At 58.0% G+C, this 24,961-nt stretch overlaps 1 protein-coding gene across 3 annotated transcripts in view; it reads left to right on the top strand.

Moving 5' to 3' along the window:
* Positions 1-840: 840 nt before the first annotated feature.
* Positions 841-24,961, top strand: part of TAFA3 (TAFA chemokine like family member 3) — a 63,017-nt gene continuing 38,896 nt past the window's right edge. For all 3 annotated transcript variants that reach the window (XR_010921819.1, XM_067558707.1, XM_067558705.1), the window contains exon 1: positions 841-1,201. The gene's annotated coding sequence lies outside the window, so the exon portion shown is untranslated. The remainder of the gene's footprint in view (positions 1,202-24,961) is intronic.

The raw sequence follows: 24,961 nt of genomic DNA, 5'->3' as shown, positions 1-24,961 counted from the left end.
CCTTCTCAGGAACACGCCATGGGGGTGAAGAACCTTCCCTCCATTTCTGTTCCTCTCCGGGCAGCCCTGCCCTACCCCTCATCCCCAGGGCTGCAGCACCTCCTGGCCTGCTGGAGAAAGGTGGGGAGCGATCAGCTCCCAGCTCTGGGGCCCTCTCCTTTGCATTACTTAGGCCCCCGTTCAGGAAAACACTTGAGCACAGGCTCATTTGTAAGGCTGGGCTTAAGTCCCGCTGAAGCCAAGTGCTGGAAGTGGAGTATGTGTCCTCTTGAGAGGGGGCGCCCGGCTGCACCCTCCGTGGGGCAGGGCTGGCTCTTCCTCAGAGGGGTGGGCACGGGCCGGCACAGTGGGGTCCCCATTAGACTGGGGCCTCTGCCTGCTCCTGCAGCGTGCCCTGGCAGAGCAGGGCGGCAGGCCTGGAGCCCCTGTGCCTGGCGCTGAAGCCCCCCAGGTGGACAGCCCTTGGGGGAAGTCGCAGGGGGCTAGCTCCGGCCTCCAGCAGGCCCTGCCGGCTCGGCTCGGCTCAGCTCAGCTCGGCTCGCCACACGCCCAGGGCAGCCGCTCTGGCCCGGAGTGCCTAGGGGCTGTGCCTAAGGGCTGTGCCGCAGGCTGCGAGCCAGGGGCGGGCTCAGCGCTTGGCAGCACCGAGCTGCGGGGGGGCTCCGCACGGCTCAGCCTGGGCTCCCCAGCGCGCGGTGGGGATCCCCCAGCTGGCGGGAGGGGAGGGGAGGCGAGGCGAGGGGAGGGGAGGCTCCCTGGGCAGGGGGACGCTGGGGCTGCCCTGTGCCCCGGCCAAGGCGGAGCCGCCCCCGGGAGGCAGGGAGCGGCTGCCGCCGGGGGGGCGCCGAGCGCGGCGGTCCCTGCGAGCACTAGGGGTCGCTGCGCCCCTTCGCAGGCGCCGGCCCCGGCTCCGGCTCCGGCTCTGCCCGGCGGCCCCCGAGGAGGGTGCGGCGCAGGGGCGAGAGGCAGCCTGGTGCCGTGCGAGCGGAGCCGCCAGACGCTGCGCGGCCGAGCCCAGCCCAGCCCAGCGCGAGCAGGCAGCGCCGGCCAGCCCTGCCCGGGGAGCCGCGCCCGGCCCCGCCAGCCGGCCCCTGCCGCAGAGCCGCGCCGCGCCGAGCCGAGCCGGGGCGCAGCCGGGGCGCAGCCGGGGCGCAGGGCGCAGCCGGGCAGCGGCGGGGACAGCGGTGACGGGGACGCACAGGTAGGTGCGCGGGGACCCCCGGCCGCCCTTCGCCGGGCGCTGCGGGGCGCGGGGCCAGAGGCGGAGCCGGCGCAGCCAGGGGCGGCCGCTTGGGGAAGTTCGCAGCCGCTCGCCCCTGCGGGACGCGGCCCGGCCGGAGCGGGACCCGGGGCGGCAGGGGGGCGCCGGCTCCCCGCTGCGGCCCCGGGTGCTGCGGCCCCGGGGGTTCGCTCCCTGCTGGGCCGGGCCGGCTCTAGCAGCGCGGCCCGGGGATCTCCCCGCCAGCCCCGGGATCTCCCCGCGCATCCTGCGCGCATCTGCCTTCCCGGCACTGAACTTCCCCGTGGCGGCGTTTGCCAGCCCTGCGCGCAAACTTCGCAGGAGCCGGGGGCGCGGAGAGACTCCTTGGGCCCGTCCGTCCGTCCGTCCGCCCGCCCGGAGCCCGGCTTTCCTGCGGCAGTGCTCGGACAAGTTCCCAGCGCTGCGCGCAGTGGCCCGGCCCGGCGGGGCTAGGCTGGGTCTGTCCCCGGACCGGCCGGGCTCGGGAGCTGCTGCGCGCCGCTGAGCGCTGGTTTCAGCACCGCCGCGCTGGGCAGAGGAGTGGGACCGGGACCGGGATCGGGACCGGGTCAGGGCCGGGCAGTAGCTCCGGCACTCGCGTCCCCTCCTCCCCGGCATGTGGAATCGCGGCTTCCCCAGAGCTGCTTTGCTCTCTGCAGCGATTTCAGCCCCTGGGAAGGGGGTCCGGGGGGGAAGAAAATGCGGAACATCAGAGAGCCGACCCCTCTGCCCCACGCCGGGGGAACTGACTGCAGCCAGCTCTGTGCCAACCCGCACCTGACTCCAGAATAGCTTTGGAAGCGGGTTCAGCTCAAGTGAGAAGAGGCACTTTTATTCTGCATTAAGAGCGTTCACACAGGACGATGGTCCCAAAGAGCTATTGTGCTTTTAAATTCACCATCTGCCTTAATCTGGAGTCATTTCCCCGCGGGGCAGACGTATCCTTAGGCAGGGCTCTTGGAACCTCTCCACAGCTGGGCCAGGAGTCTGTGGAGACAGGGTCTGGCAGGGAGGGGCAGCAGGAGACACATACTCCTCTGGCTGTTTGCGAGGGGGGGGTCCGGCACTAATGGGCTACTGGCTCAGGGCAGACTAGAGGGTGGCGGGGGAATGTTTATACAGACACAGATGCCTCCAGGCAGCCTTTTCCTGGCTCCCCCTTTGCTGTTTGGGTTTGAATAAGGGCATCTCCCCTCCCTTCCCGTGGGCTTCTCTTCCTGCCGTGAAGTCATAGCTCAGTGACATCACACTGATGGGCTGTGATGTCAGATTCAGCAGGAGAGCTTCCCAGCCGCCTGGGGGATAGCGGCTGGGGGCAGTGTGGGGAGTTGGAGGGCAGGAAACCTTCCTGAAGCACAAGTGTCCTGGGTGACCACCCAGCTGTGTGCATGTGTATACTGGAGCCTGGTCTCTCTTCCTTTCCCCAGGCAGGCAGGCAGGCAGGCAGGCAGGCTCTGTGGAGGCACCACCACCAGCGAGACACTTTCCTGCATAGGGTGCATAGCCGGTTAAATCAGGGAGACCTGGGTTCCGTGAGCTGCATTGACAGTGGGCGGGACGAAGGCTGAGGTGGCTCCTGCAGCTGCCTCACTTGGCAGGCTGGGCTATGTTGGGCCTGATTACGCCCTCTCCTGTAGCATCAGCTCTGTGTGTGCGCACGGCAGAGTCTAGGTGTTAGAGCACAGATGGGGCGGGGAGTGGTGGCTTGGATGTAAGGAGGGAGGTCTGTGGCTCCATGCCAGCCGGACTGGCTCTAAAGAAACCTTGAGCTCCTGCTGGGCTCAGGGGCTGAACCAACAATGAAAGGAACTAAATGATCTGCTTGCAGCATGCCTCTTAAAAACCAGCCCCAAACCTTGCCTTGCCTCCTCTGTAGGCAGAGAGAAGCTGAGTTAGGAGAGTGACTCATGGCAGAGGCGGGCCCTCCAGCTCTCCGTGGAAGTCACCTGGGACAGTGCAAGGCAGCAGCTAGCTGGCACTGTGCGGTTCGCAGAGTGACTTCCAGTTTGGCTGCTTTGGCCAGGGGATGCAGCTCCCAGCTTGCACCAACTCAGGCCAGCGCTGGCTGGCTCAGCGAGGCAAGGGCACCCCTGGCACTACTGCTGTCTACACACCCTGGGAAGTGCCAAGTCCTGCCCCTGCTGCAGGATGAACACACGGTAATGTCCAGCCCGCCAACGGGGATCTAAGGCAGCCCTGCCAGCATGTGAGAGATGTAACGTTTTCCTGCACTGTACCTGGGGCTGTTGTAAAATCTCCAGAAGTAGCACAAGAGCTCCTACTTCCTCTGTCCCCTCAATAGCTGAGCCTTCTGTTTTCATCAGCCTCAGAGGAACCGTGCAGCCTGGTGGGGAACATCTGGGCTGTTTCACTGCGCCAACACTTGCAAAATGATCGGCTAAAGCGATTGGCTCGGGACCAGAAAAGAAGCAAAGGTTTCCTGCTGCTATTGGTCCATCGCCCAAAAGTGGGAGGGAGGGCAGCCCAGTGGATAGGGAGCGGAGTTCAGGAGACCTATGCTCTGTTCCTGGCTTTGCCCCTGGCCTGCTGGTTGATGTTGGACATGCTTCTTCCCCTCTTGTGCCTCAATTTCCCCTCTGTAAAATGGTGTTAATTATACTGACCTCCTTTGGAAAGCAGCCTGTGAATGCAATGTGCTGTACCAAAACTGTTATTATCACGACTCTTGGTTTTCTTCCTTGGAAGGAAAATCCAGAAGCCACCAATGGCCCCGCTTGGCACAAATTGTCCCCTGTGGCGGAGGGTGCAGACAGCACTCTTAGTTTGAAGCACTAGACGGGTCTGATTCTGATGTCCCTCATTTCCCCTTCTGTAATTCCACTGGATTCGTGGAGCCACTCGTGATTTATGCCTGCTCAGAATCGGGCCCAAAGACTCTCCTTCCTGTCACACTGACTCGTAGAAGGAGGGAAGGGGCAGCCGGGGATGGAGCTGTCCTTCTGCATTGCACAAGCGCTGTCCTCTTCTCATTGGCCCATTAGCGGTCAGGGAAAGATTCCACACAGGGGCCTGTCATCTAGGAAGGAGGAAAAAGATGGAAAGGGAGGGGGATCCCGTGCCCTGGCACTGGCCTGGCAGAGGGAAGAGGAGGGATTAGTCTCTTCAATAATCCCTCGTACATGATTCGAGCTGACTGGCCATCACTGGTGACATGGTGCGAAGATATCCAAGAGACTCTCTTCTCCAGCGCTGCATGCGTGCTGCAGGAGAACTAACCTGTCCCAGGGACACTTGACAGACACTGGGACAACAACTTTAGCTGTCAAGTGTCCTACCTTCCTCGAATGACAAGCCTGATTTAGCTGCTGTTAACCTTGGGTTTCCAACCCCGTGCTGAGCCCCTTCTCTTCATCTGAGAGCAGCTCCTGGCACTGGATGGATCTGAGGATATTGCTGTCAATAGAGCTGACCTTCAAAATGCCAGCCGCACCAAAGAGACAGGATTCGCTGAGTGCGAGGGCAGGACTCAGTCCCAGCACTTGGGCTGAATTAAAATGAAAAACTCTCTTGCTCTCCCTTGGCTGCGAAGAAAATGCTGCAAACGCTGAAGGAACGGACAAGGAAGTGAAAGGAAATCAGAGGGGCAGAGAGAAGGAAAGAGACCATTTCATGGGCAGATGTGATCTTTGCAGGGCTCCCTGCTGCTGCTGTGTGATCCTGGACCGCGTGTTTCTCTCTGCTTCATTCAGGCTGGCCCTGCAGAATCCCAGCAGCTTCCACTGTTTCACACAGTGCGTAATTAGACTGTGGAACTCATTGCCACGGGATGTCATGGAGGCCACGAACTTGGCCAGATTCAAAGAGGGATTGGATACTTGCATAGGTAATAGGAATATCCAGAGCTATAACAGCGAATTCTAAAATGAAAAGGGGCATAAAACCTACTGCCTCAGGGCTTGTGCCAGAGCCTGACTACGGGGGTCAGGATGAGTGTCGTGTCAGGAACTGTACAGCCTTCATTTGCTTTCATCTGTGCGGTTGGTTTACACTTTGTATTTCACTCCTTTTGGAAAATTGACATGGACTCATCAGTTCCAGCACAGATTACAAAGTCAGGTCCAAATCCTGGTTCTCATGTATTCGCTCAGTGCTGTTATGGTTGAGCTGCAAACGTTGCAGGGTAATGTTTAAATTCAGCAAACAAACAAACAATACCTTGTATTGGCAGTTAGTCCCACAAGCATGAGACTGTGTTTCTCTCCAGATTAAGTTTCTCTCCCCCTCTCATCTATCCCACCCACCAAACGCACACATTTGGGTGACAAACTACCTGATGTTGTCCCTAGAGGGTGGTGGGCACTATTAGTCCTTTCTGATCAGCCAGAAACGCTGCAGACCCATTGACATGCTGAGATAGCTCAAGGATTAAAATAGGTTTCAGAACGCTGGCAAAGCCACCGGGCTGGATGTGCGCCGAGGGGTGTGAGGTGGCAGCACTTCAGAGAGTGCTGTATCATTCTGCACTGGAAGCCTTGTGTCTAATTCCTATTTCCACTCTCCGTCTCTCTTTCTTTGCCCAGGGAATATTGCTGAGTATAATTACCCTGCTCTCACAAACCTGTGCAAATAATGTGCCAGACTTCCAAAACTCTGAGCATAATTGATTGTGACAGGAAGTCTCTCATCAACACTGCTGGGCTTGGGACTGCATCCCAAGCGGTGTTACAGCGGGAGCAGCACCAACTGGAGGTTCCACATTTGAGATGCTGCTTTAACAACACCCCACCCCCCAAAGAGGGCTTTAGATTTCAGAGCATATCATTTTGTAAAAATGAAATCAGCCCCTCAGTGCTGAGATCATCATTTCCAGAGCTGCTGGTGATTAACCTCTGCTACCTCTCCTCAGCACTTCATCACTCACAGCTCTGTGCTGGACTTAATGAATGCATTCAACAATTAAACACAAGGGCTGGAATGACTAGCACCATAGGGGCTGACTAGGACGGGCTCAGAAATGGCCCGTATTAACAATGCTTTGTCCCATTTGGTTCGCCTGGCCGTGATTAGCTAGAGCTGCATGGGAGCCACTGGACACAGCATTGCCTTCAGCTTGGTCCCGTCCTCTCAGCAGTTCTAGATGGCCCATGTGGCAGCTCTTCTGGGGCATCCCTTTGTTGGCGGGATGAACCTGTGAAGTAGTGAAAGGGGGGACTGGGCCCCGGAGACGTGGCTCGCTTGTTCGTATTCCTGTCCGCCCGCCTTTTGGCAACGTGCTGAGAGGCACACGTTGCACCTTTTGTAGCCAGGGCTCCACCTCTGGCCACCTCGTTTGCAGATCATAAGGGAGTGTTTCTTCTGTGTAGGGCGGGGGAGGCTGGCCAGCCAGTTTCCATGCTGTTCGTTGTCCTTCCGCGGGGAGTGGGGGATAGGCGGGATGTGTCCTTGCCCCTGGGCACAGGAATCAAAGATGCCAAAAAACCCAAATCCAGATAGGGTAGTGAGCAGGTGACCCTGGCTCAGCCTCTCCCTGCTCTGAAAGTGCGCTTAGCTCTGGTGAAAGGGGTCAGCCTGTGCTGCGCGGGAGGAAGGCTGGTCTTGTGGTTAGGGAGTTGAGTGAGACTCGGGTGATCCTGGTTCAATTCCCAGCTCTGTCACAGACTCCCTGTGTGACCTTGGGTGGGTCACTTAGCCTCTCTGTGCCTGTCAGGGAGATTAGTTCCTTGCTGACACCTTTCTCTGTCTGCTCTGTTCCTGCTCTTTGGGGTGAGCCTGGGCTCCCTGTGGATCCCTAGTGCTCTCCAGTACAGCCTCTTGGTGCTATTGGAATGCAAGCAGCAGTGGAAGCTCGCCCTGGTGATATAGCTGCAGGGGCTGGCGCTTAGTTCCCGTGAGATTTGCATGCTCGAGCCCCTTGGAATAAAGCTCAGGGCTCCTGACTCCCAGCTTAGTGCCTTTGGCTCTGGAGCACATGGTTCTGTCTCCACTGAGATGCGCTGAAGTAGGGGAACTTTCTGGAGGACAGGAAAAAGAAAGGTATCTAGTCCTGGAGTGGGCACCTGTAACTGTATGTTGTTTGCAGAAGAAATCTCTGCTCCCTCCTATCTCCTCTCTGGCACAGTTGTGTCTTTGCTTTCCTGTCTGAGGCATTTGGTGAGTGCATTCCCACAGCCATCAGGGTGTCCTCAGATTTAGAGTGGGACGGGAAATGGCATTTTCACACCCTGGGAGATCCAGACATTTCCACATGACTTCCTGTTCTGAATCAGAACGAAAAGTCAAAATATCAAAAACAAAGCAACCAAAACCAAACCAAGAAAATCCAACCTTCCGATGAAAAGTTTCCAACTGGGAAGGCCAGAAGGGAAATATATTGATAGTTTCAAGCACAGAAAATGATTTGACATGTCAGAACAATGTTCTTTGTATCAGAACGACATTTCGGAATGAGAAATGTCGTTTTGTTTCAAAACGTTCAACTCAAACTGCTTAGGTTTGATTCTCCCCTTTGGGACAATCAGAATCTTGTGCTGAATTCAGTGTTTGCCCCTGGAAGATAGTCAATTCTGCAAAATCACGTTTTCCAGCAGGGTCGGCAAGGGTGGTCAGAGCAGGAGTGTGTGCTCAGGGGGTGTGTTCAACAGGGCTGGGTTGTACCACTGCTTTGCCTTTTGTAGCACACACATAGCACACCTCTGCATTTCTCTTAGCACCAGGGAGAGCGCTCGTCAGAGCTGTACGGTCCCCAGCACTGCTCTTCCAATACCACACAATAGCTTTCCCGCTCCCTATAGTATGACCAGCTGAGGATGCATTATTGATGATGCTGTAATTTATTTATACTTCCATAGCTATAACAAACAGCTCCGCCTTTCTTAACTAAATATAGATTGCACTGACAGTGGCTGCCGGCCAGCGGCACAGCTTTCAGAAGGTGGCCAGTCAGGGGACGTCTGGGGCAAAGGACCTTCTCAGGTGCAGACTCGATGTGCTGCAGCCGTGTGAGCCCGTCCCAGGCACCGATTTCCCCAGTAACCCCGGGTTATCTCATCTTGCTTGGTCAGTGCTGTGTGTATCAGAGCAGCACCCGGAGCTGTGCTGATGCTGCACAGGCAAGGAGTAAAAGACCACCCCTGCCCCGAAGAGCTCTCAGACTATGCAGACAAGACACGCAGAGAGCGGGTGGTTGAGGTGGTATTGCGCACAAGGGATGTCAACGACACCACTTAATACCCTGCTGGGCGGTGCTCCTCTGCTGCAATGGTGAGGGTAGAGGAAGAACCTGTGTGGAGTAGACTCATCCCCATTGCACTGATGTGAACTGGGGTCCAGGAGATTAAGTGACTTGGCAGGTGTCACTCAGGGAGTCTGTGGCAGAGCAGGGGATTGGAATCCCAGGCCAGCGCTGTGACCACAAAGCCGTACTTCCTCCGTTTGCCTAGGTAGCATCTGGAACCGACTGTGCAGTGCATCCGGGGACAATGCACCCCGTCTCTGACCCCAGCACCCCCTCTGCCTTGTGGCGGAGGGCTCACCCCCATCAGATCCAGCTTTCGTCCGGTCCCAAGGCATTTTCTGCCCACTCCGGGTAACTGGGCTCAGCTGGAGCGTGTCAGATGGTGCTCACCCCCTACCAGCCCCTTCGCACCAATGCTGCCTGCTGTGCTTCTGTGTCCGTGGAATGAGGTGGGATAGAGACCGAATGCTGGTTTTGGAGCTGTGACCGAGCGTTCCCAGCCCGTGTTGAGTCCTGGAAGCATTATATCCTTGATTTCCAAACAACTGAGATCTGTAGGGATGCCCTGGTTTCCCACCCAGTTGTACCCACAGCTCCCCAGCAGCCATGAGGAGGGCTTCGTGCGGCTCCCCATGAAAGCTCAAACACTCCTCTAAGTGCTGCTCCGAGAAGGTCACAGCTTCTCCACAGGAGCTGAGTCCCAGCCCTGCTGGCCCTAGAGAGCGTGGGTCACTGTGGGGTGTGATGCAGGAGCCTGACATCTGGAGAATCACCAGGCCTGACACTGCTGCATGGAGCAAAGACCAGACGACGCCCCGATATCTGCCTTATGTCTGTGAAGGTGCCTGTGCGCACTGGACAAACCAATGGGACAGATCAGCAGTGAGGCACTGGGGAGATCGATGCTGAGCAAAGCTCTCTTCCTCTCTCCCTCCCCATACACACACGCCTGTCTCTGTCTGTATGTCTGTCAGTCCTCTGTCACCAGGCACCGCTGTCTCAGCATTGCTGCATTATCTTCCTGCAGCTAATGTTGCTACGGGCCTGGATTTGATGGTCTGATGGTCCCTGCAGCGCCTTCTGCAAACTCCCCTCCATGCTGTAGCCTAGACCCTTGGAGCTTAGCAAAGCAATGTCTGAGCTCCGCTTGTAGTGGGGACGCGGATCTCCTGGGCGTCAGGTGCCTGGATCGGGGAAGCAGCGTGCTGGGTTTGGTTTCAGGACACATCCTATCACATGGAGATCCGTCAGCGGAGCTGGGGGACATGTCAGGACCCAGTTTCCACCTGCACAAAGATCCGGAGTCATTGAAGATTGAAGAGGAGGCTCGAGTGACATCAGTTAATGATGGAAAGTGCGTGTTCGCCAGGCCTCTTCGGGTCACGTGGAGGGCAGGACGCTGGCATCAGAGCTGCCAGGCAGGATGCTCGCTGCAGCCGGGCTCTTCCCCCATCCCAGCACTCGTCAGGGAGGCCAGCGACGCTGCTCTGTATGCAGACAATGGTGCTCCAGTAATTCATTCATTTTCAGCATTTCTCTGACTTCCACAAGGGGAGAGGCTGGCATTTCAATTGCCTTGGAGGATCTGAAAACATCTGGCTGTTATTGAGGGACCTTCAGCAGATGGATGGGGGACATGGATCAGAGGAGGTTCACAGGCTCCATGCAATGGGCTTGGCCCAGCTTCCTCTTCGGAGCAGTGCCTGCCAGCTTTGCCCAGCTCTGATGAGAGAGCGTTCCACGTGTCAACGTGCCGTGTTGCTACAGCTGCACGCGCGTCCCCCGGTGAGCATTTCGGGCAGTCCACCCTCCGTCACGGAGCAGGCAGCCAGGCCCAGGGCATTTGCAGGTTGGGTGCGTCCCCAGGAATCTGCTTCACCTCTCTCTTCCACGTGTGCAGTGACAGGCCTGGTCTCCTCATGACCATGGATGTCCTCTAGACAGCTTTTGGCAGGTCCCCTCCACCACGAGTCAGTGCACTGAGCACCTGTTCTCCCGTGGGAGTCTGTGGCTCGTGCAGCTGCAGATCCGGGCCTGAATCTTTCTGTGCCTCGGTTTATCCCACAAACCAAGGATAACAGCAGCTGCCTGGGAGGGGCAAAGTGTTCTGGCTACTGGGTCCAATCCTGCTCCTGGCCTGAATGGGGCTCAGCCGCTCGCAAGGACTGGCTCAATAAGAAGCTAATACTTACTGCTTGTAGGTTCCCGCCTGCACATCTCTGAGATGTGTTCCTTCATGGGCCCCCTTCCCGTGTGCCCCTCACCATCACTGGTAGCAAATCGCAGCTGCCCACAGCCCTCCGGACAGCAGAGCTCTGGCTTCCTTCGCATGTCCTTGCTACGGGAAAGATGCCTTAGTATGGTATGGGAAAGGCTTCTGCCTCCCACGCCCCGTAGCAGCAGGCGCCGGGAGATTGGGCTTCTCCAGCACCCGGTGATCAGAGGAAGGCCTGTGGAAGGAATGCCTTTCCCTGCTCTGTGCAGCTAGTGTGGCTGAGTCGGGAGCAGCCTGGCCCTGAGGGAAGGCTGATCAACACACTGTAACCTCCCTCGCTAACCCTGGACTCTCCCTGACCCTGCTGGGACCAGCCTGCTCCGGCAGCTGATGGCAGGTTGGTAAGCACCACTGACAAGGCGTTTAGCCCTACAGACGTGACAGGAGGGAGGTGACGCAGCATTGTCCTTCCTGCTCGGCAAAGGAGAGTTCCATGTTTTAAATTGTCCAGTGCTGCATCGCAATAAGATCAGAGCATGAGCCCCGGGAGCGACCCTCCTGCACCCTGATCTCCTTCCCCCTCCTCACCCCCTGGGGAGCAGGGTCTGCAGTATGACTTCACCAGGATGTTGCTGTTTGCCTCTGCTGTCAGGCTAATACAAAATAATTCCAGACCTCTTGGAGTGCTAGCAAACTGACAGGCACGCACGCCCAGTGGCGTTACTCTGCCTATTATGGAGAGGGGGAAACTGAGGCACAGAGAGTAGACGTGACTTGCCCAAGGACATAAGGTAAGTCAGTGGCAGAGCCAGGCATCTTGGCTCCCATGCCTGCATTCTCACCATGTGGTCACAGTAAGTGGTCTGACCTTATGTGGAACGGCTAAATCCTTCCATCCAAGGGGAAAGCCCCAGTGCCCGTCGGTGGGCAGGGGTCCCGCTGTGACCCTTGTCCATTCCCCTGCAGCAGGTCACTTTGCTCGAAGGGGCCCTGGCACTGCAAACAGCCCCCCTTGAGCCAGCCCCACTGACTGCCAGCCTTGGGGAGGGGCAGCCTGGGCTCCTGGCCTCCGGCTGCTTTTATAAAAAGTCATTTGGAATGGGGAGCAGAGAGTTGTTATCCGGCCCGGCTGGCTGTGTGCAGCGTGTTGGGATGTGGGCAGGCTGGGGGCGGTGGGTGGGGAGATGGGTGTTAGCGAGATGGAGACTCTTCCCTGTGAGAAATGTAGGGGGTGATGGAAGCCTCTTGTGTTGCTTTCATTCATCCGGTGGGTGTCCTACAACGGGCAGGCCAGGTGTGTGCTGCTGGGTGCGTGCCATTCCCAGTCCGGCATAGCTCACTCTGCAGCTCGGTCAGTTCAGGGCGGTGGGGTGGTGAGCTCCCGGAGCAGGGGGGCAGTACACTGCATCTTCTCCTCCCCTTCCTGTCATCCCTTCTCTTTCCTCTGCTCCTGGCTGTCACCCCTGTGCGGCCGTGGTGCTGCCTGAGCCTCTCTCGATGGGTCTGCACAAGGGCCAGAACGGCTCCGAGAGGATGGGTTCCTGTTCTTATTTAGGAAATAGTTCACGTTTTAAAAACAGCGTCAATATTTCTCTGTCTCCGGAGGGGCCGTGACAACGCAGGCCGTGGTGCCAAAATGCACTCCCAGAGAAAGCCTCCCGGGGTGCAGATTTAGCTGACAGCCCCTCACAGCCCCGCTGGAGCTTGTGAAATTGCCTAGTTGCGTCTTTGAAGGAGGGAGTCAGCCCAGGCGTGTCACATCAGCGCCTGCCCACTTCCAGCAGAGAGTGGTTGCTTGCATATGAATTCATTTAATCCAGCCAGCGGCCGAAGGGGGCAATCCCCTCTGAGTGATGGGGTCTACCCTGCCTCCGCGCTGGGTGTCGGCAGCGCTAGCTGTGGCGGTGGGGCACTGTCGGTCCTGACTGGGGTCCGTCCGCACAGCTCTGGAGGATGCTCTGCCCAGGACACAGTGGCATTTGCCAAGCTGCGTGGGGAGCACAGAATTGGCAGAATGTGGGGGGTGCTGCAGGTTGGGATTGAGGGGCACTGGCAGAACTCTGTGTGTGTGTGGGGGGGGAGATATCCCAGGGCGGTGGGCCGGGTTTGAGGGGCACCGGCAGAGCGGCAGGGCAGGGCTGGGAGAGAAGAAGGCGCTGTAAGTCCGGTTGAAAGGGCACTGGCAAAGCTGGGAGGGGAAGATATCCAGCACCGGCCACGTTGTGACTGACTCTCAGACCCTGGTGCATTCTGCAGATGCGCCCTAAGCCATGCACCCTGCTGCGATTGTTACGGGCGATCCTGTCCAGCCCCACATCGTGACGCTCCATCTCCTCGGTGCTTTTCCCGATCGTCTCTGTGCTGACACGCTTCCCCGTGAGCTACGTCTCCCTCCACCCCCTCTGCTTCTGTACTTTCCGCTGGTTGCTGCCACACGATGCCAGCTCTGTAATCCTCTTTGTACTGGTATTTTTGTAGCACGCAAATAGTCAGGTTAGGCCTGAGGGAAGGAGACAGAAGGGGCGGGGGGAAAAGCCACACAAGAATCCAGCCGAAGGGAGACAGGATCCCTGCAGAATCACCGACCTCTCCCAGCAGATGTCGGAGACACAGACCAGGCACCCCGTGGGGATGCACAGGCCCTGTGCCAAGCCAGAGCAAGGCTTTCCTGCGGGCTGGCACCACACACTGAGCCTGGCTCAGCCAAGTGGCAGTGACTGGGCTGGAGAGCTGGGGTGTGGGGCAGCTGCAGGCTGCGGGCGTGAACAGCCGCTGGGAGGAGGATGAAGTGCGCTGGTGTTGCTGACACGCAGCGATCACCAGCCAGGCAAAGGAGACGTGAAGGAAGATCAAATGGGTGGGAGGCCAGCACCGATGCGGGAGGGACAGGAGAGCTCTGGCCAGCGGGTGAGGGGGGCGACTCAGAGCCAGGCTCCTTATCTAATTGTGCAGCATTGGGTGGGATCTAATGCAGCTGCCAGCCACTGCGGTGGGAGAAATAGCAGGGGAAATGCAAATCATCCCGTGGAGAATGGGGACCAGCACCTAGCTACGGCGCTGTTTGCTTGTAGAGCAGCCAGGCCAGCGGGCCCGATCCCTGGCCGGGTCCTTAGGAACCGCTGCCATACAGCTACTAAATAATAGGAAGGGCCGGATGGGATCAGACCCAGGGCCTGTCTAACCCAGTCTCCTGCCTCTGATGTCAGCTGCAGCGGGCGGTGCAGGAACCCTCAGAATGCAGACAGTGCCGCCCCTGCCTGGGGGAGCGGGGTGTGTGTGTGTGTGTGTGTGTGTGTGTGGGAGGGGGCATTTCCCCTGGCCCTTGGCGACCAGAAGTTGACCTGTGCCGTGAAGCAGGGAGTCCTGGCCCACGCCAGCTCTGGTGGGGAGAGGAGCTGTGGCAGCGGGGCGGGGCCCTCGAGCGCCGAGGCAGCGGTGTCCAGGCTGCAGGCTGGGTGTGAAGCCAGCACACCGCACGGCTGGGATCCTCCCACGCTGCGCTGGGCAGGTGCCACCTGCAGCGAGAGTGTGGCTCAGGATGTCCCTGAGAGCCCGAGCGGGGTGGAGCTAGCCCAGCACGCGGCAAGTTTCCAGGGTGGAACCAGAGTTGCTTGACTTCCCGTGACCTGTGCATCCCTCCCTCCCCCCGGGCTGTCACTTCACTCCCTTTACAGAGGAAGCGGTTCTGCATCACCCTGAAGGGCAGGCGCTACGTCGTTTCCCCGTGGGTAGGGGCAGGCTGAGGACTGGCCCAGGCTGGCAGGGTCTGGCTCAGCGGTTCCCCTGTTTCGAGTCAGGCGGTGTCTCGCTCCCCTCTCACAGACGGCGCCTGTAGCTGTCCTCAGGCCTGTTAACACCCAGCAGGCTCCGCACCGGCGCAGTCAGTTAACAGTCAGTGCCCATCCAGGAGTACATGGGAAGGGTGAGGGGCGGGCTGTGACTGACGAGTTCCCAGAGAGCTGGCGGGGAGTGTGTGTGTGTGTGTGCTGGATCCGGGAAAGCAGAGGAATGCTGCTCGCCGGGCATGTCAGCACACTGGCGTCCCAGCAGCAGCGCTGTCACCTGTGCGGAGAGAGGCAGAGACTCGATGTGCGTGCCCAGCAGAGGCAAAGGAAAGAAGCCAGCCCCTTCCCCTGGGCCCCCACAGCCTGCTCGAACGGCTCCAAGTGCTCACCACTCCTGGATATCCATCTGTGCGCCGAGTCCTGCTCGTTAGCCAGCGTGGGAAGTGCCTGCCAGGCAGCCTGGAGGGAATCCCCGCAAGCTGGCGCAGACACAGGCAGCCGGGCAATCCCGTTTTGTGGGCGCGCTCTTCAAAGGAAGGTTCAAAAGGGCTGAGTCTGTTATGGCAACGCAAGGGACGGTGGTAACTGGAAGAGAATCGCCCCCTGGCCGCCTTGGCCCTCCCCCTCCCCGCTGTGCTGTGCTCTCCCAGGCCGTTCCGTTCCGTTCTGTGCTTTCCTATGCTGCGCAGTCCTGGGCCAGGTCATGCCGTCCCGTGCTGGGCCGTCCCGTGCAGTGCCGGTCACGCTCTCTTGCCCCATGTTACCCTGGGCTAGTCCAGGCTGGCCTCATCCTGTGGACGTGAGGCCAGAGGAGAGTATCTGAGCTGACCTCCTGCATAACCCAGGTCAGACTGTTCCACCCAATAACCCCTTCGTAGCGTCCAGTAGCTTCTGACCAAGCTGGAGCATGTCTGAGCTAGACCGAGAAATCTGGCCTCGATTTAAAAACTCCGAGCGGTGGAGAACCTACAGCATCCCTTGGGAAATTGCTCCCATGGTTATTAACCCTCCCTGCTCACAGTCCCACGTCCTGAGTTCTGCCCCGGGCCAGGCCTTGCAATCCCAGGCTGTCCCACGCTACACCAGACCCTCCTTGCTGGCTCGTCTTTTCTACTGGGGAACCCGGAGGTGCCAAGAGACGAGAGGCAGGAGGACAGACTAGTTGATCATAATTGTCCCACATGGCCTCCAAATCTCTATCTGTGCTCAGCCTGAGTTCATAAACCACACAGCTTGCTGGATCCCTGACCCCTGCTGCCCAGTCCCACTGCAGCCTCTCTGTGTGCAAATGCCTGTGAAAGTCTCATTTAACCCCATTCTTTTTCCAGTTTCTCGAGGTCGCTTTCCACCCCATGAATTATTCCCTGTGCATGATGTCCAGGCGTCTTTCATTTCCCCCGTTCCTGTGGCAGCTTTGGCCTCACTCATCAATATTTACTCTGGCTACGCGCACAGTGCTGTAATGCAATCATCGTAGGCAATGGCTGGCTTGCCGGTGCCGGGGGGGAGTGGTTTGAGGTGTACTTTACAGTCGCTACCTCACATTCCTGAGATAAACATTTAGCTCCAGCTGCATCATTTATTAAACAGTGGGCGCTTTGTACGAGTCGCAGTGCACAGCGGGAAGTGTCATAACCCGGGGCACTCTGCAGGGGAAGCAAAGACTGCAGATGGGCGCTGAAGTTTCTCTGCTTTTGGACAGGCAGGGGGTCAGTCCTGGCCTGTCTTGCAGTGCTAATCTGCTGATTAATTATTGGTATTATGGCCACTCCTGCAGGCCCCCCCCACGATTGAGCCGCCTTGTGCTAGGTCCCACACGTGCACCTGGTAGGAGGCAGCCCCTGGCCCAGAGAACTTACAGTCAGAAGGTGAGAGGGGAATAGATTTGCCCATGGTCACCCACGGCAGTGGCACAGCTGGAAGTAAACTGAGGTCTCCTGACTCCCAGTCCAGTGCACTATCCACTGGGCCACACTTTATCATCATGGGGTGTACTTGGTGTAAATGGCAGGGTTATCCTTAGGGCTGATTGGAATATTTTGCATTTCTCCTCTGAAAATGTGGTGCTTGTCGAAATCCAAATTGTCTGTGGGAAAACACTGGCTTTGATAAAGTGTTTCCGTTTTCTGAAGTGTTTCAGGAGAATCCAAACGAAAAATGTCATTTCGAGTCGACATTTTTAAATGAGGCATTTTAAGTTCTGCAAGGCTGATTTGGCACAAAACAATTCACGCTGGAAACAAGAAACGCCCTTTCGCCACATCAAATCATTCAGCGTTGATCCAGAATGGTGACATTTTCCGTGTTGACATTCCCATTTGAAACTTTTCAGAATTTTTGCTTGTGAAAATTCTCCGTACTTTAATCTTTCCTTCTGGTTTGCAACGGACGCTGACTTTGAAATTCCCCTCGAGGTAAAGACCTGTTTTTCGAACAGCTCTAGATCCCCTTCTGTTGGCTGGTGCTTCCCTGTGTGCGAGGCATTCCTGAATTCACTGGCCTGTTGAAAGGCACCTGGGCAGAACAAAACGCATTGACTGAAGGTATGTCTACACTGCAGATGAAGGTGGTTGGTAGCGTAGTCAGGCAGACCCATGCTAGCTTTCATCAGGCTAGCGTGGGGAGCAGTCACAGTAAAGCTGTGGCTGCATGGGCTAGCTACATGAGTACACGCCCGCTAGGGACCCTGGCTACGTGCTCCAGGAACTAGCCAGTGTGGAAACCTGTGCTGCCAGTCTACGCTGCTGTCGTTACCCGTGCTGGCTCGATGAACCCTAGCACCAGGATGCCTACCTGTGCTGCACTTCCACTTTCCCGTGTGGTGCAGATCGGCTCCAAGCGGAGACACGCAGAGTGCTCTCCTGCAAGAGAGCAGTGGTCCATCTAGCCCATTATCCTGTCTCCGACAGTGGCTGGTACCAGCTGCTTCTGAAGTTGGTTGAACCCTCGAATGGGTAACGATGCAGTACCAGGTCTAGTCCAGCTACGATTGTGTCCTATTTAGCATAACAGTGGATATTCCTATTAGCAAAAGAAAGGGCAAATCCTTTTAGAAACCTGCGTACATTCAGGAGCTCCGCAGGCGTCCTCCCCTTGGGTGCACAAGGCGGAGGAGGGAGACAATGGTCCAGCAACTGGAAGACTCAGTAATCAGCAGCAGGGCAGCTGTCATGTGTGTGTGTGTGTGCGTGCGGGGGATGTTCCGTGCTCAGGACAGTCGGCACGTTTCCACGTGGGAGGGGTTTGGCGACTGACACCTTCACATCCTGGCTGGAAGAGCAGCTCCTGCAGAAGGTCCTTGGCGGAGAGATTAAAATGCCAGGGCTGGGAGTAGGTGGTCTAATGAGGCCCTTCAGGCTCTGTTCTGAGGCGCACAAGGTGACAGGAGACCTGGCCAAGACAATGGTGTATTTCACCCAAAGAGAATGGTGGGTAGCAGTGCGGAATGGGGCGGGGCAGGCAGATACTCAGTGCCCAGAGGCTGTGTCGTGCTCTGAGGGGAGCCAAGGGAGGAGGCTGCAGAAGCCTGCAGCCCTGTGATCAGGATCACAAAGATGCGCTGCTCTGCTTCATCTCCACCCATGGCCCTAACCCCCCAGGAAATGCATTACCTGAATTCCAGACCTGCGCTGCCTGCATCTTACTCTGGCCGTGCTGGGGTCTAGGTGTCGATGGATTTTTCACAGGACAGAGAAAGCCTTTTGCAGCAGAGACAGTTTTTTCACTGCATTACTTATGTGGGGCCAGCTTCAGGTCTGGCCCCCAGCTGTCGGTTTCCTCCGAACCAGGATTCCAGAGAGGGAGGATGGTTTTGCACTTAGGGCACTCGGTGGGGATTCAGGAGATCTGTGTTCAGTTCCCTGCGTGACCCTGGGCAAGTCGCAGGAGGCCAGGTTGTCAGAAGAGCTCCCATTGCGACACGTACAGCCAGGTTTTCAAAGATGGCACCCACAGACCTGAGCTCCTTTGAAAATCTGCCCCCTTCTTTGGATGCCTACATCAGAGCGGAGCTCTTAGGAGGACATGGGCCTCAGTTTCCCACTTGTAAAATGGGGCTAATAGTTCTGCCTTTCCTCCCGCTCTGTGCATATCTTGTCCAATTAGACTGTAAACTCGCCAGGGCAGGGGCTGGCTGCAGCTCCGGGCAGCGTCCAGCCCGATGGGTCCCCAGTCTCCGCTGGGGCCTCGAAGAGCTACGGTAACACACATCATAATAACGCCTGAGATCTGCACATCGCAGTGATCGGAACAACCCAGAGCTGCAATGCGTGTCTCTCCAGACAGCGTTTTGCTCCCGGAGCGGGAGCCCATTCTGCACGGCTAGATTTAACTACGCCCTGGGTACGAAGCTGCTCTCCCTGTCCCAGTAGGAAGGGTCCTCTCAAGAACCCACAGTGTGAGCCCCATCAGGATGGAAACGGTTTGTGATAGGTGGAATGGGAGACCATTTTTTTCCCTTTCACCATGAAATTGAAAAGAGCAAGAGAGAGGAGTTGAGGGAATGTTTTTGTCAGGCCTGAGACGTTCCCCAGGATTTTCCATAACGTGATTAGAGAGCGCGGGGGGGGCAGCCCCCCTCCCTGCTGCGTGCGCGCCATAAATCTTTGAAGGGCTCTGTCTTGCAGTTAGACCATTTTTCCCCAGTGAGAAGTAAACAAGTCATCCTCTCTTTGCTGGGCAGAGAAGTTAGCTGTGGTGCTGAGTGCAAGCCGCGGCGGTCAGTGCCTGATGCCCGGCCCTTCCAAGGGGTTCAATGGCATGAGCTGTGCACAACCATGAGGTCCGACGAGAGCATGTTGGTGTCGTCGGCGCCAGCCAGCGTGTGACGTGCAAACAGTCACTGCTCCCCGGAAATCGGTGGCTCTGCTGCTGGAAGCAGTCCGTAAGGGTAACAGGCACACAGGCCTTGGTGGGGGTGGCATTGTCTCTTTCCCAGCTGTGTGTGACGTGCCGCTTCCTTCGATGCTGGTTACAGTGGGCGGGTGGGAGTGAGGACTCCCAGCTGCTAGTGTTGGCTCGATCGGTGACCTTGGGCACGTCCCTTAAACTTCCTGCCTCGTTTCCCCATCCTCAGTTTAATAATGCATTTCATTTGTTATCTCGGTAAGTGCCATTGCTGTGCGTGGTGCGGTACAGGCGCCGAGGAAGGCAAGGCCCGTTCCCTACAGGGCTTACAATCTAGGGCCGGATGCTGTCCTCCTACGCGCGCTGTAAGGTCCCGTGGAAGTCAGTGGGAAGGTTCAGCCAGAGCAAGGGCTGTGAACGGGGCTCATGGGGGAGGGATGACGCCATACCAAGAGGAGGGGACAGGAGTGGAGACTGCAGAAAGTGAGGGAGCTCTGAGCTGCCCACCATCTGCACCCTGAAAGGCCGGGGAGCGCGCGCTGCTCCTGTGCCGGATCGACGTGGGCCCATCTGCGAGTGTGAGCTCCCGCTGCTCGGCTCTGCCGGGGGGCTGCCCGTGCTGAGCGTCGCCCACCGTCTCACCTGCGAGAGGGGGCACCTCTGAGCTCTCTCCCTGCCCCAGCCCGGCTGCGCCTGTCTGGCCTGGCGCCAGACTCACGCCCAGCCACTGCGCTCTCCTTTCAGTGTGCTTCCTTTCTGCTCTTCGCTGAGGGCTCCCCTGGGAGATACTAGTTGCTGCGTGCAGTAACAGGTCGTAACAAAGCAAGGCATGCTGGAGGCGCTCACTGCCTGAGCCTCACCAGCCCCTCACAGGGAAACTGAGGCACGGAGCGCTTAAGGGACTCAGTGGCAGGGCTAGGAAGAGAACCCAGGCATGCTGACTCCCAGCCCCTACTCCAGCCCTTCCAAGGGCACGCCCATAAAAAGCAGCCAGGCAGGTGTTGGCCATGACAGTGGAGTGAACAGTTGCTCCAAAATGCTGCCCCCATAACCTGCACCAGCTGACACCTTCCCTCTGCCCCCTTTCTCGGGAAGGGTCATTGCTGTTCAGGGTGAGCTGTGGGGATGTTCGCCATGTGGGACGCGTCTCAACTGCAAACCAGCTGTGTCCCAGTTTCTGGAAAAGCTGGCTACCCAGCCACTGCCAGCTGGCCTGGTGGGATGAGCACGTGGCCTCAGAGAAACAGCTGCCGCGAGGCATCACATCTGCAGCCAGAGACGGAGGGAATAAAACGGGGGAGAATGGAGCAGCCGGGCCAGGCGCGGCGCTGTCTGAACGAGGACAGCTGTCTACTGCCGTGCCTGCTCGGATCCATCTCCAGCAAATTCCCTGCGTGGCGCTGGCGGGGCCGCCTGCCATTCTGGGCCCTGCAGTCTCCCCGGGCACAGCACGCCCAGCTGTTTGGGGCTGGGAGCAGGGCCCTGGCTGGGCAGTGCCGGTGTGTGAGACAGCTCGTACGGGGTCAGCGCATGCTTGATCTCCTGGCCTGGTTCTCCGAGGGGGGAAGGAGAATACATGACGGAGGGGAAGAAATATCCTGGGGCTTGGGATCTTGGGGGTGGGGTGGGTGGAAAAGGGACAGAAAGAAAGGTTGCTCTTTAGATCAACTTCCCAAAGCAATGGGGCGCTGTCACGGGGCCATGTCAGCTGGGGATGGTGCCATGCTGCTGCATGTTCCTGGGACGTCGCACCAGCACGTGGCATTCCAGTTGGGAAAACTCTCTGTAGGGACGGGCAGCTGAGCCTCACAAACCCCCACCTCCTCTGACAGCTGGGGAAACCGAGGCACGGCGCGCGTATGTGACTTGCCCAGCTCAGTGGCAGAGCCAGAGAATCCTGACTCCGAGCCCCGGCTCCAGTCACTAGCCAGCACTGCTCCCCCCCCTGCATTCACAGAAGTGTGTGCCGAGTGCCACTACAAATGTGTGAGTTACTAAAATGGTGGCAAAGGAGCAACACAGGCACCGTCCGGCAGGATTCCTCATGGGCGGGCAGGCGGTGAGCAGCCCAGAGCGCCCTGCCAGGGGCTGGTCCGCCAAGCGTGTCTCGTCAATTCCTTCCTCTCTAGTCTGGCTGTTTCCTTGGGCCCGCAGCAGCCCGGAGCAGCAGCTGCAGCAGATTTCCTTGTCTGTCCGCTGGCTCATCGTTGCCGTGTGCAGTGGTGCTTCATGCATCTCTGCGGGATTACAGCCACTGGATCTTGTGCCCATGCTTCTCTTTAAGACGGGGAAGTAATGGACATACCTTAGCAACCAGTAGTAATTTCAAGCTTATTAGGATGGCGTGGGATGGACCAGCGGTGTTTGCTCCCTTCCTACAGCCTGCAGACAGCAGCGCTAAAGTCAGGACGTGTATGTTCTTTTCTGGAGAGAGGCTCAGCTCCCCACACTCTCCTGGCAGCGGCAGAGTGCTGTATTTTCGGTGCAGAGCACTGCCAATATTTTCCCGAGGGGCTTCCTGAAGGATTTCCCCTCCTTAGGCTGTGCTATCCCTGCGACCCAGGGGCGCATGTGTTGGCAGACAGGCGGACAAGTGGTGGTGAAATCCTGCCAGCTGGCAAACAAACCTGCATTCGATGGTCCTGCTGGAAATGTTTAGACTTTGCTCCTGAAAAATACCTGGATGTGTGAACTGGCTTTGTGTGCAATCTAAAATAGGGGCTGGGGCAGCGGGGATGTAGCGGAGTGTTCCTAGGATAGTCTCTTCCTCTCCATCAGTGCTTCCCCCTGTACATTTTCTGCAGATACTTGACATTGGGGGCAATCCAGTCTGTTCCAGAGACCTCTGATTTCCCCTTCGGGGTATTGTACTGGGACACAGGGATTAGCCATCTCTGGCGGGGGTTGATGGAGTGAGAGCGACTCCCATCACGGGCAGGGATTACTCCAGTTTCCCTGCAGTGGGGTGGTGGGATTTTAACAAATCCCCACTGTCCTGTCACGGGGTCTTGCCTGAGCACATGTGGCTGGAATGCAGGGTGGGGTGTAGACGGGGCAGGGTCCTGCCTGGATAAGGAGAGGCTGGGCACAGCTTAGGGCCTGTCAGTTGTAGACGAATGAGAAAGTCTTTTAGGGCCGTTTAATTCATCTCCTGGTAACCAAGGCAAGCATCGTCCTTACAGCGTAGTGCCCCTTTCCAGGGCATTATTCAATCAGGATGTAAAAGCATCCAGCCTTGGGTGGTGCTGTGTCTGGGTGCCCCTACAGCTGGCACTGCTCTCCTTAGAGGCAGACGTCTCCTGGCAGGAGAGAGGCAGTAGCTGGTCTTGCGTTTAGGACACAGGACTGGGGCTTAGGAGACCTGGAGTCTCTTCCCAGCTGTGTTGGTGTCTTTGGGCAAGTCTCTTCCCGTCTGTGTCTGTCTGGTCTGTTTAGATTGTAAGCTCCTAGAGGCAGGGACTCTCTGGGTACAGCTCCCTGCGCAATGGGCCCTGATGTCACTAGGTGCTACTGACATTCAAGGAAGGGTGCAGCCTGAAGCTGCAGCTCCAGCGTCCCGCCATGCAGGAGAGGAAGGGGTGCTGCGGAGTGCGGGCTGGGCTGAGTGCACCCTGGGAAGTCCGGCCTCTCCCTTCGCTTTCTCCCCCATCTCAACCACTTCTGCCAAAGATGAAGGAATACAACAGTTGAAGGCAAATGACTGAACGCCACATGCCTCTTCTGACAGGGGCGGTTTGCCAGCTGGCCCTGCGACATGTCAGCCTGTTCTGAGGGGGAAGGGGGGGCAGGTTGTCGTGTGTCAGGTCAGCCGGGGCTGCTCACAAGCGTCTGCGTCAGCACAGGTTGTATTTACTGATTCTCCAGCTTGTCTTTAATAAATCACGGTTTGGCACTGAGGTTTTACAGGGGACATGGTTATTTGCCCTGGTCCCTGGTAGGTCCCAGCAGGCAATAAACAAGGCTGTGAAGTTGTCATTTTACCTTTGATGTGCAGAATGGTGTTTTTGCTACTGAGGCTCTTATCTTGATTGCTGCTTTCTCCTCGCTCTGGCAGAGTCCCTGAGCCGCCCCACCCGCTGGGCCCAGGGCCATAAATATCAAGAGGGATCTGTTTAAAAGCTGCGGAAAAGAAAATCTTGGCAAGGAGGTGAGGTGACCGCTCTGCTCCTGCCAGCCTGTCCGGCCCTGCTTGGGGTGCCAAGCCTGCGGCATGGAGAAGGAGCGCCACGCGCCAGCTCCATGCCAGTGGGGTGCAGTGAAGTTTGCACACCCCCCTGCATCTGCTGCACATTGGGTGGGGCTGGGCACCATCACAGTGGGGTTGGGGACTGGAAGGCAGTATGGCCCCCTAACTAGGGCTCTGGGCTGGGCGCCAGCAGGCGTGCATTCGGTTCCCAGCTCTGTGTGTGAGCTGCTGTAAGTGACCCGGGGGACGGCTGCCAGAAGTGGTGCAGCCCAGCGCTTTCCAGCGAGGCTTAGCGCTTGTCATGGCAGGCTCCCAGCTCGGTGCGTGAATGCTAGCGTGTGAGGGCCGGATCAGCCCCTGGGTGCATAGATAGCCGTGTGAGAGGGGTTACTTTTCCTCCACAAACCCCAGAACATCCCCCCAAAAGACCCTCCCCCCCCAGTTCAGATTCCACAAACATGAGATTGCTTGAAAACTCAGCACAGGCGTAGATGCGTGATGGGGGCTCTGGACCAGGGCCCAAGCATCATTTTTTCGGGCCCAGTACAGACTTGTAACACAGGCCCCCTCCCACACACACACCCATGGGGGTTGCAGCCTGGTAAAGTGTACCCTTCTCCCACCCCATCTGGGGGCCCTGCTCTGGACTGACACGCAGGAATCACAGGCTCCACGCGTGACCCTGGGCCAGTCCCTTTATCTCGGTGTCCCGGTTCCTTGTCTGTCTTGGCAAGATCTTTGGGGCTAGATGTCTGCACAGAGCCTGGCCCAACAGGCCAGTGACCTCAGTGGCGCTTCTGCCACAGAACAAATAATCACAGTAGTCTCTAGGGACCGGTGTCCCCGCAGGCACGCTGTTTGTCCCTGTGAGAGGCTGCCGCGGAGCTGCTGGGCCAGGCTGACCTCTCCTCGGCAGAGCTGGGCTCTGGTGGGCAGGGGGTGGTGGGGGTGGGAAGGCGGCCCAGCTGCTGCCTGGGAGGCAGCTGTTCTTGAGCCAGCTAGAGGAGGGGCTCTCCAGAGATGTCCACCCGGCACCAGCACCAGATTCGCTGGCAGAGGCACGATTTCAAGGGGACCCTGTGGGGAGGAGCAGCTCCAGGGCAGGTAGCTGACTGATGGAGGAGCCGAGTCACACTCAGGGAAACCCCCACCTGCCTGGCAGGTGGCCAAGGGGGGCCCCCCCATGAGCTGTGGCCTTTGCTTGGTCCCTCTGTTTTTGACACATGCTAAGGAGCAAAACAGCTGCATTTCCTTCCGCCCAGGCTGCTGCCCACAGGCAGACACAGCTTGCCTGGGCTGGGTACCGGAGGAGTACAACAGGGTGTCACCAGCAGGCTGAGGAGAGGAAAGGCCTTTGATGAGCGTGCCTGAGCCGGAGCGCACAGCTGCTGAGCGGAGAGGAGGCTCAGGGGGTCTCTTCCAAACCAGCATGCTCCTACAACAGGCCCAGTTCTGCTGTGGTCGGGCAGCTGGTGGCTCTGGGTGGCCAGGTCCT

This window comes from Emydura macquarii, unplaced genomic scaffold (genome assembly GCF_026122565.2).
Source record: "Emydura macquarii macquarii isolate MOO-44397 ecotype Brisbane River unplaced genomic scaffold, CSIRO-AGI_Emac_v2 contig_2184, whole genome shotgun sequence".
Lineage (NCBI taxonomy): Eukaryota > Metazoa > Chordata > Testudines > Chelidae > Emydura > Emydura macquarii.
This window is presented reverse-complemented; position numbering and strand designations above follow the sequence as displayed.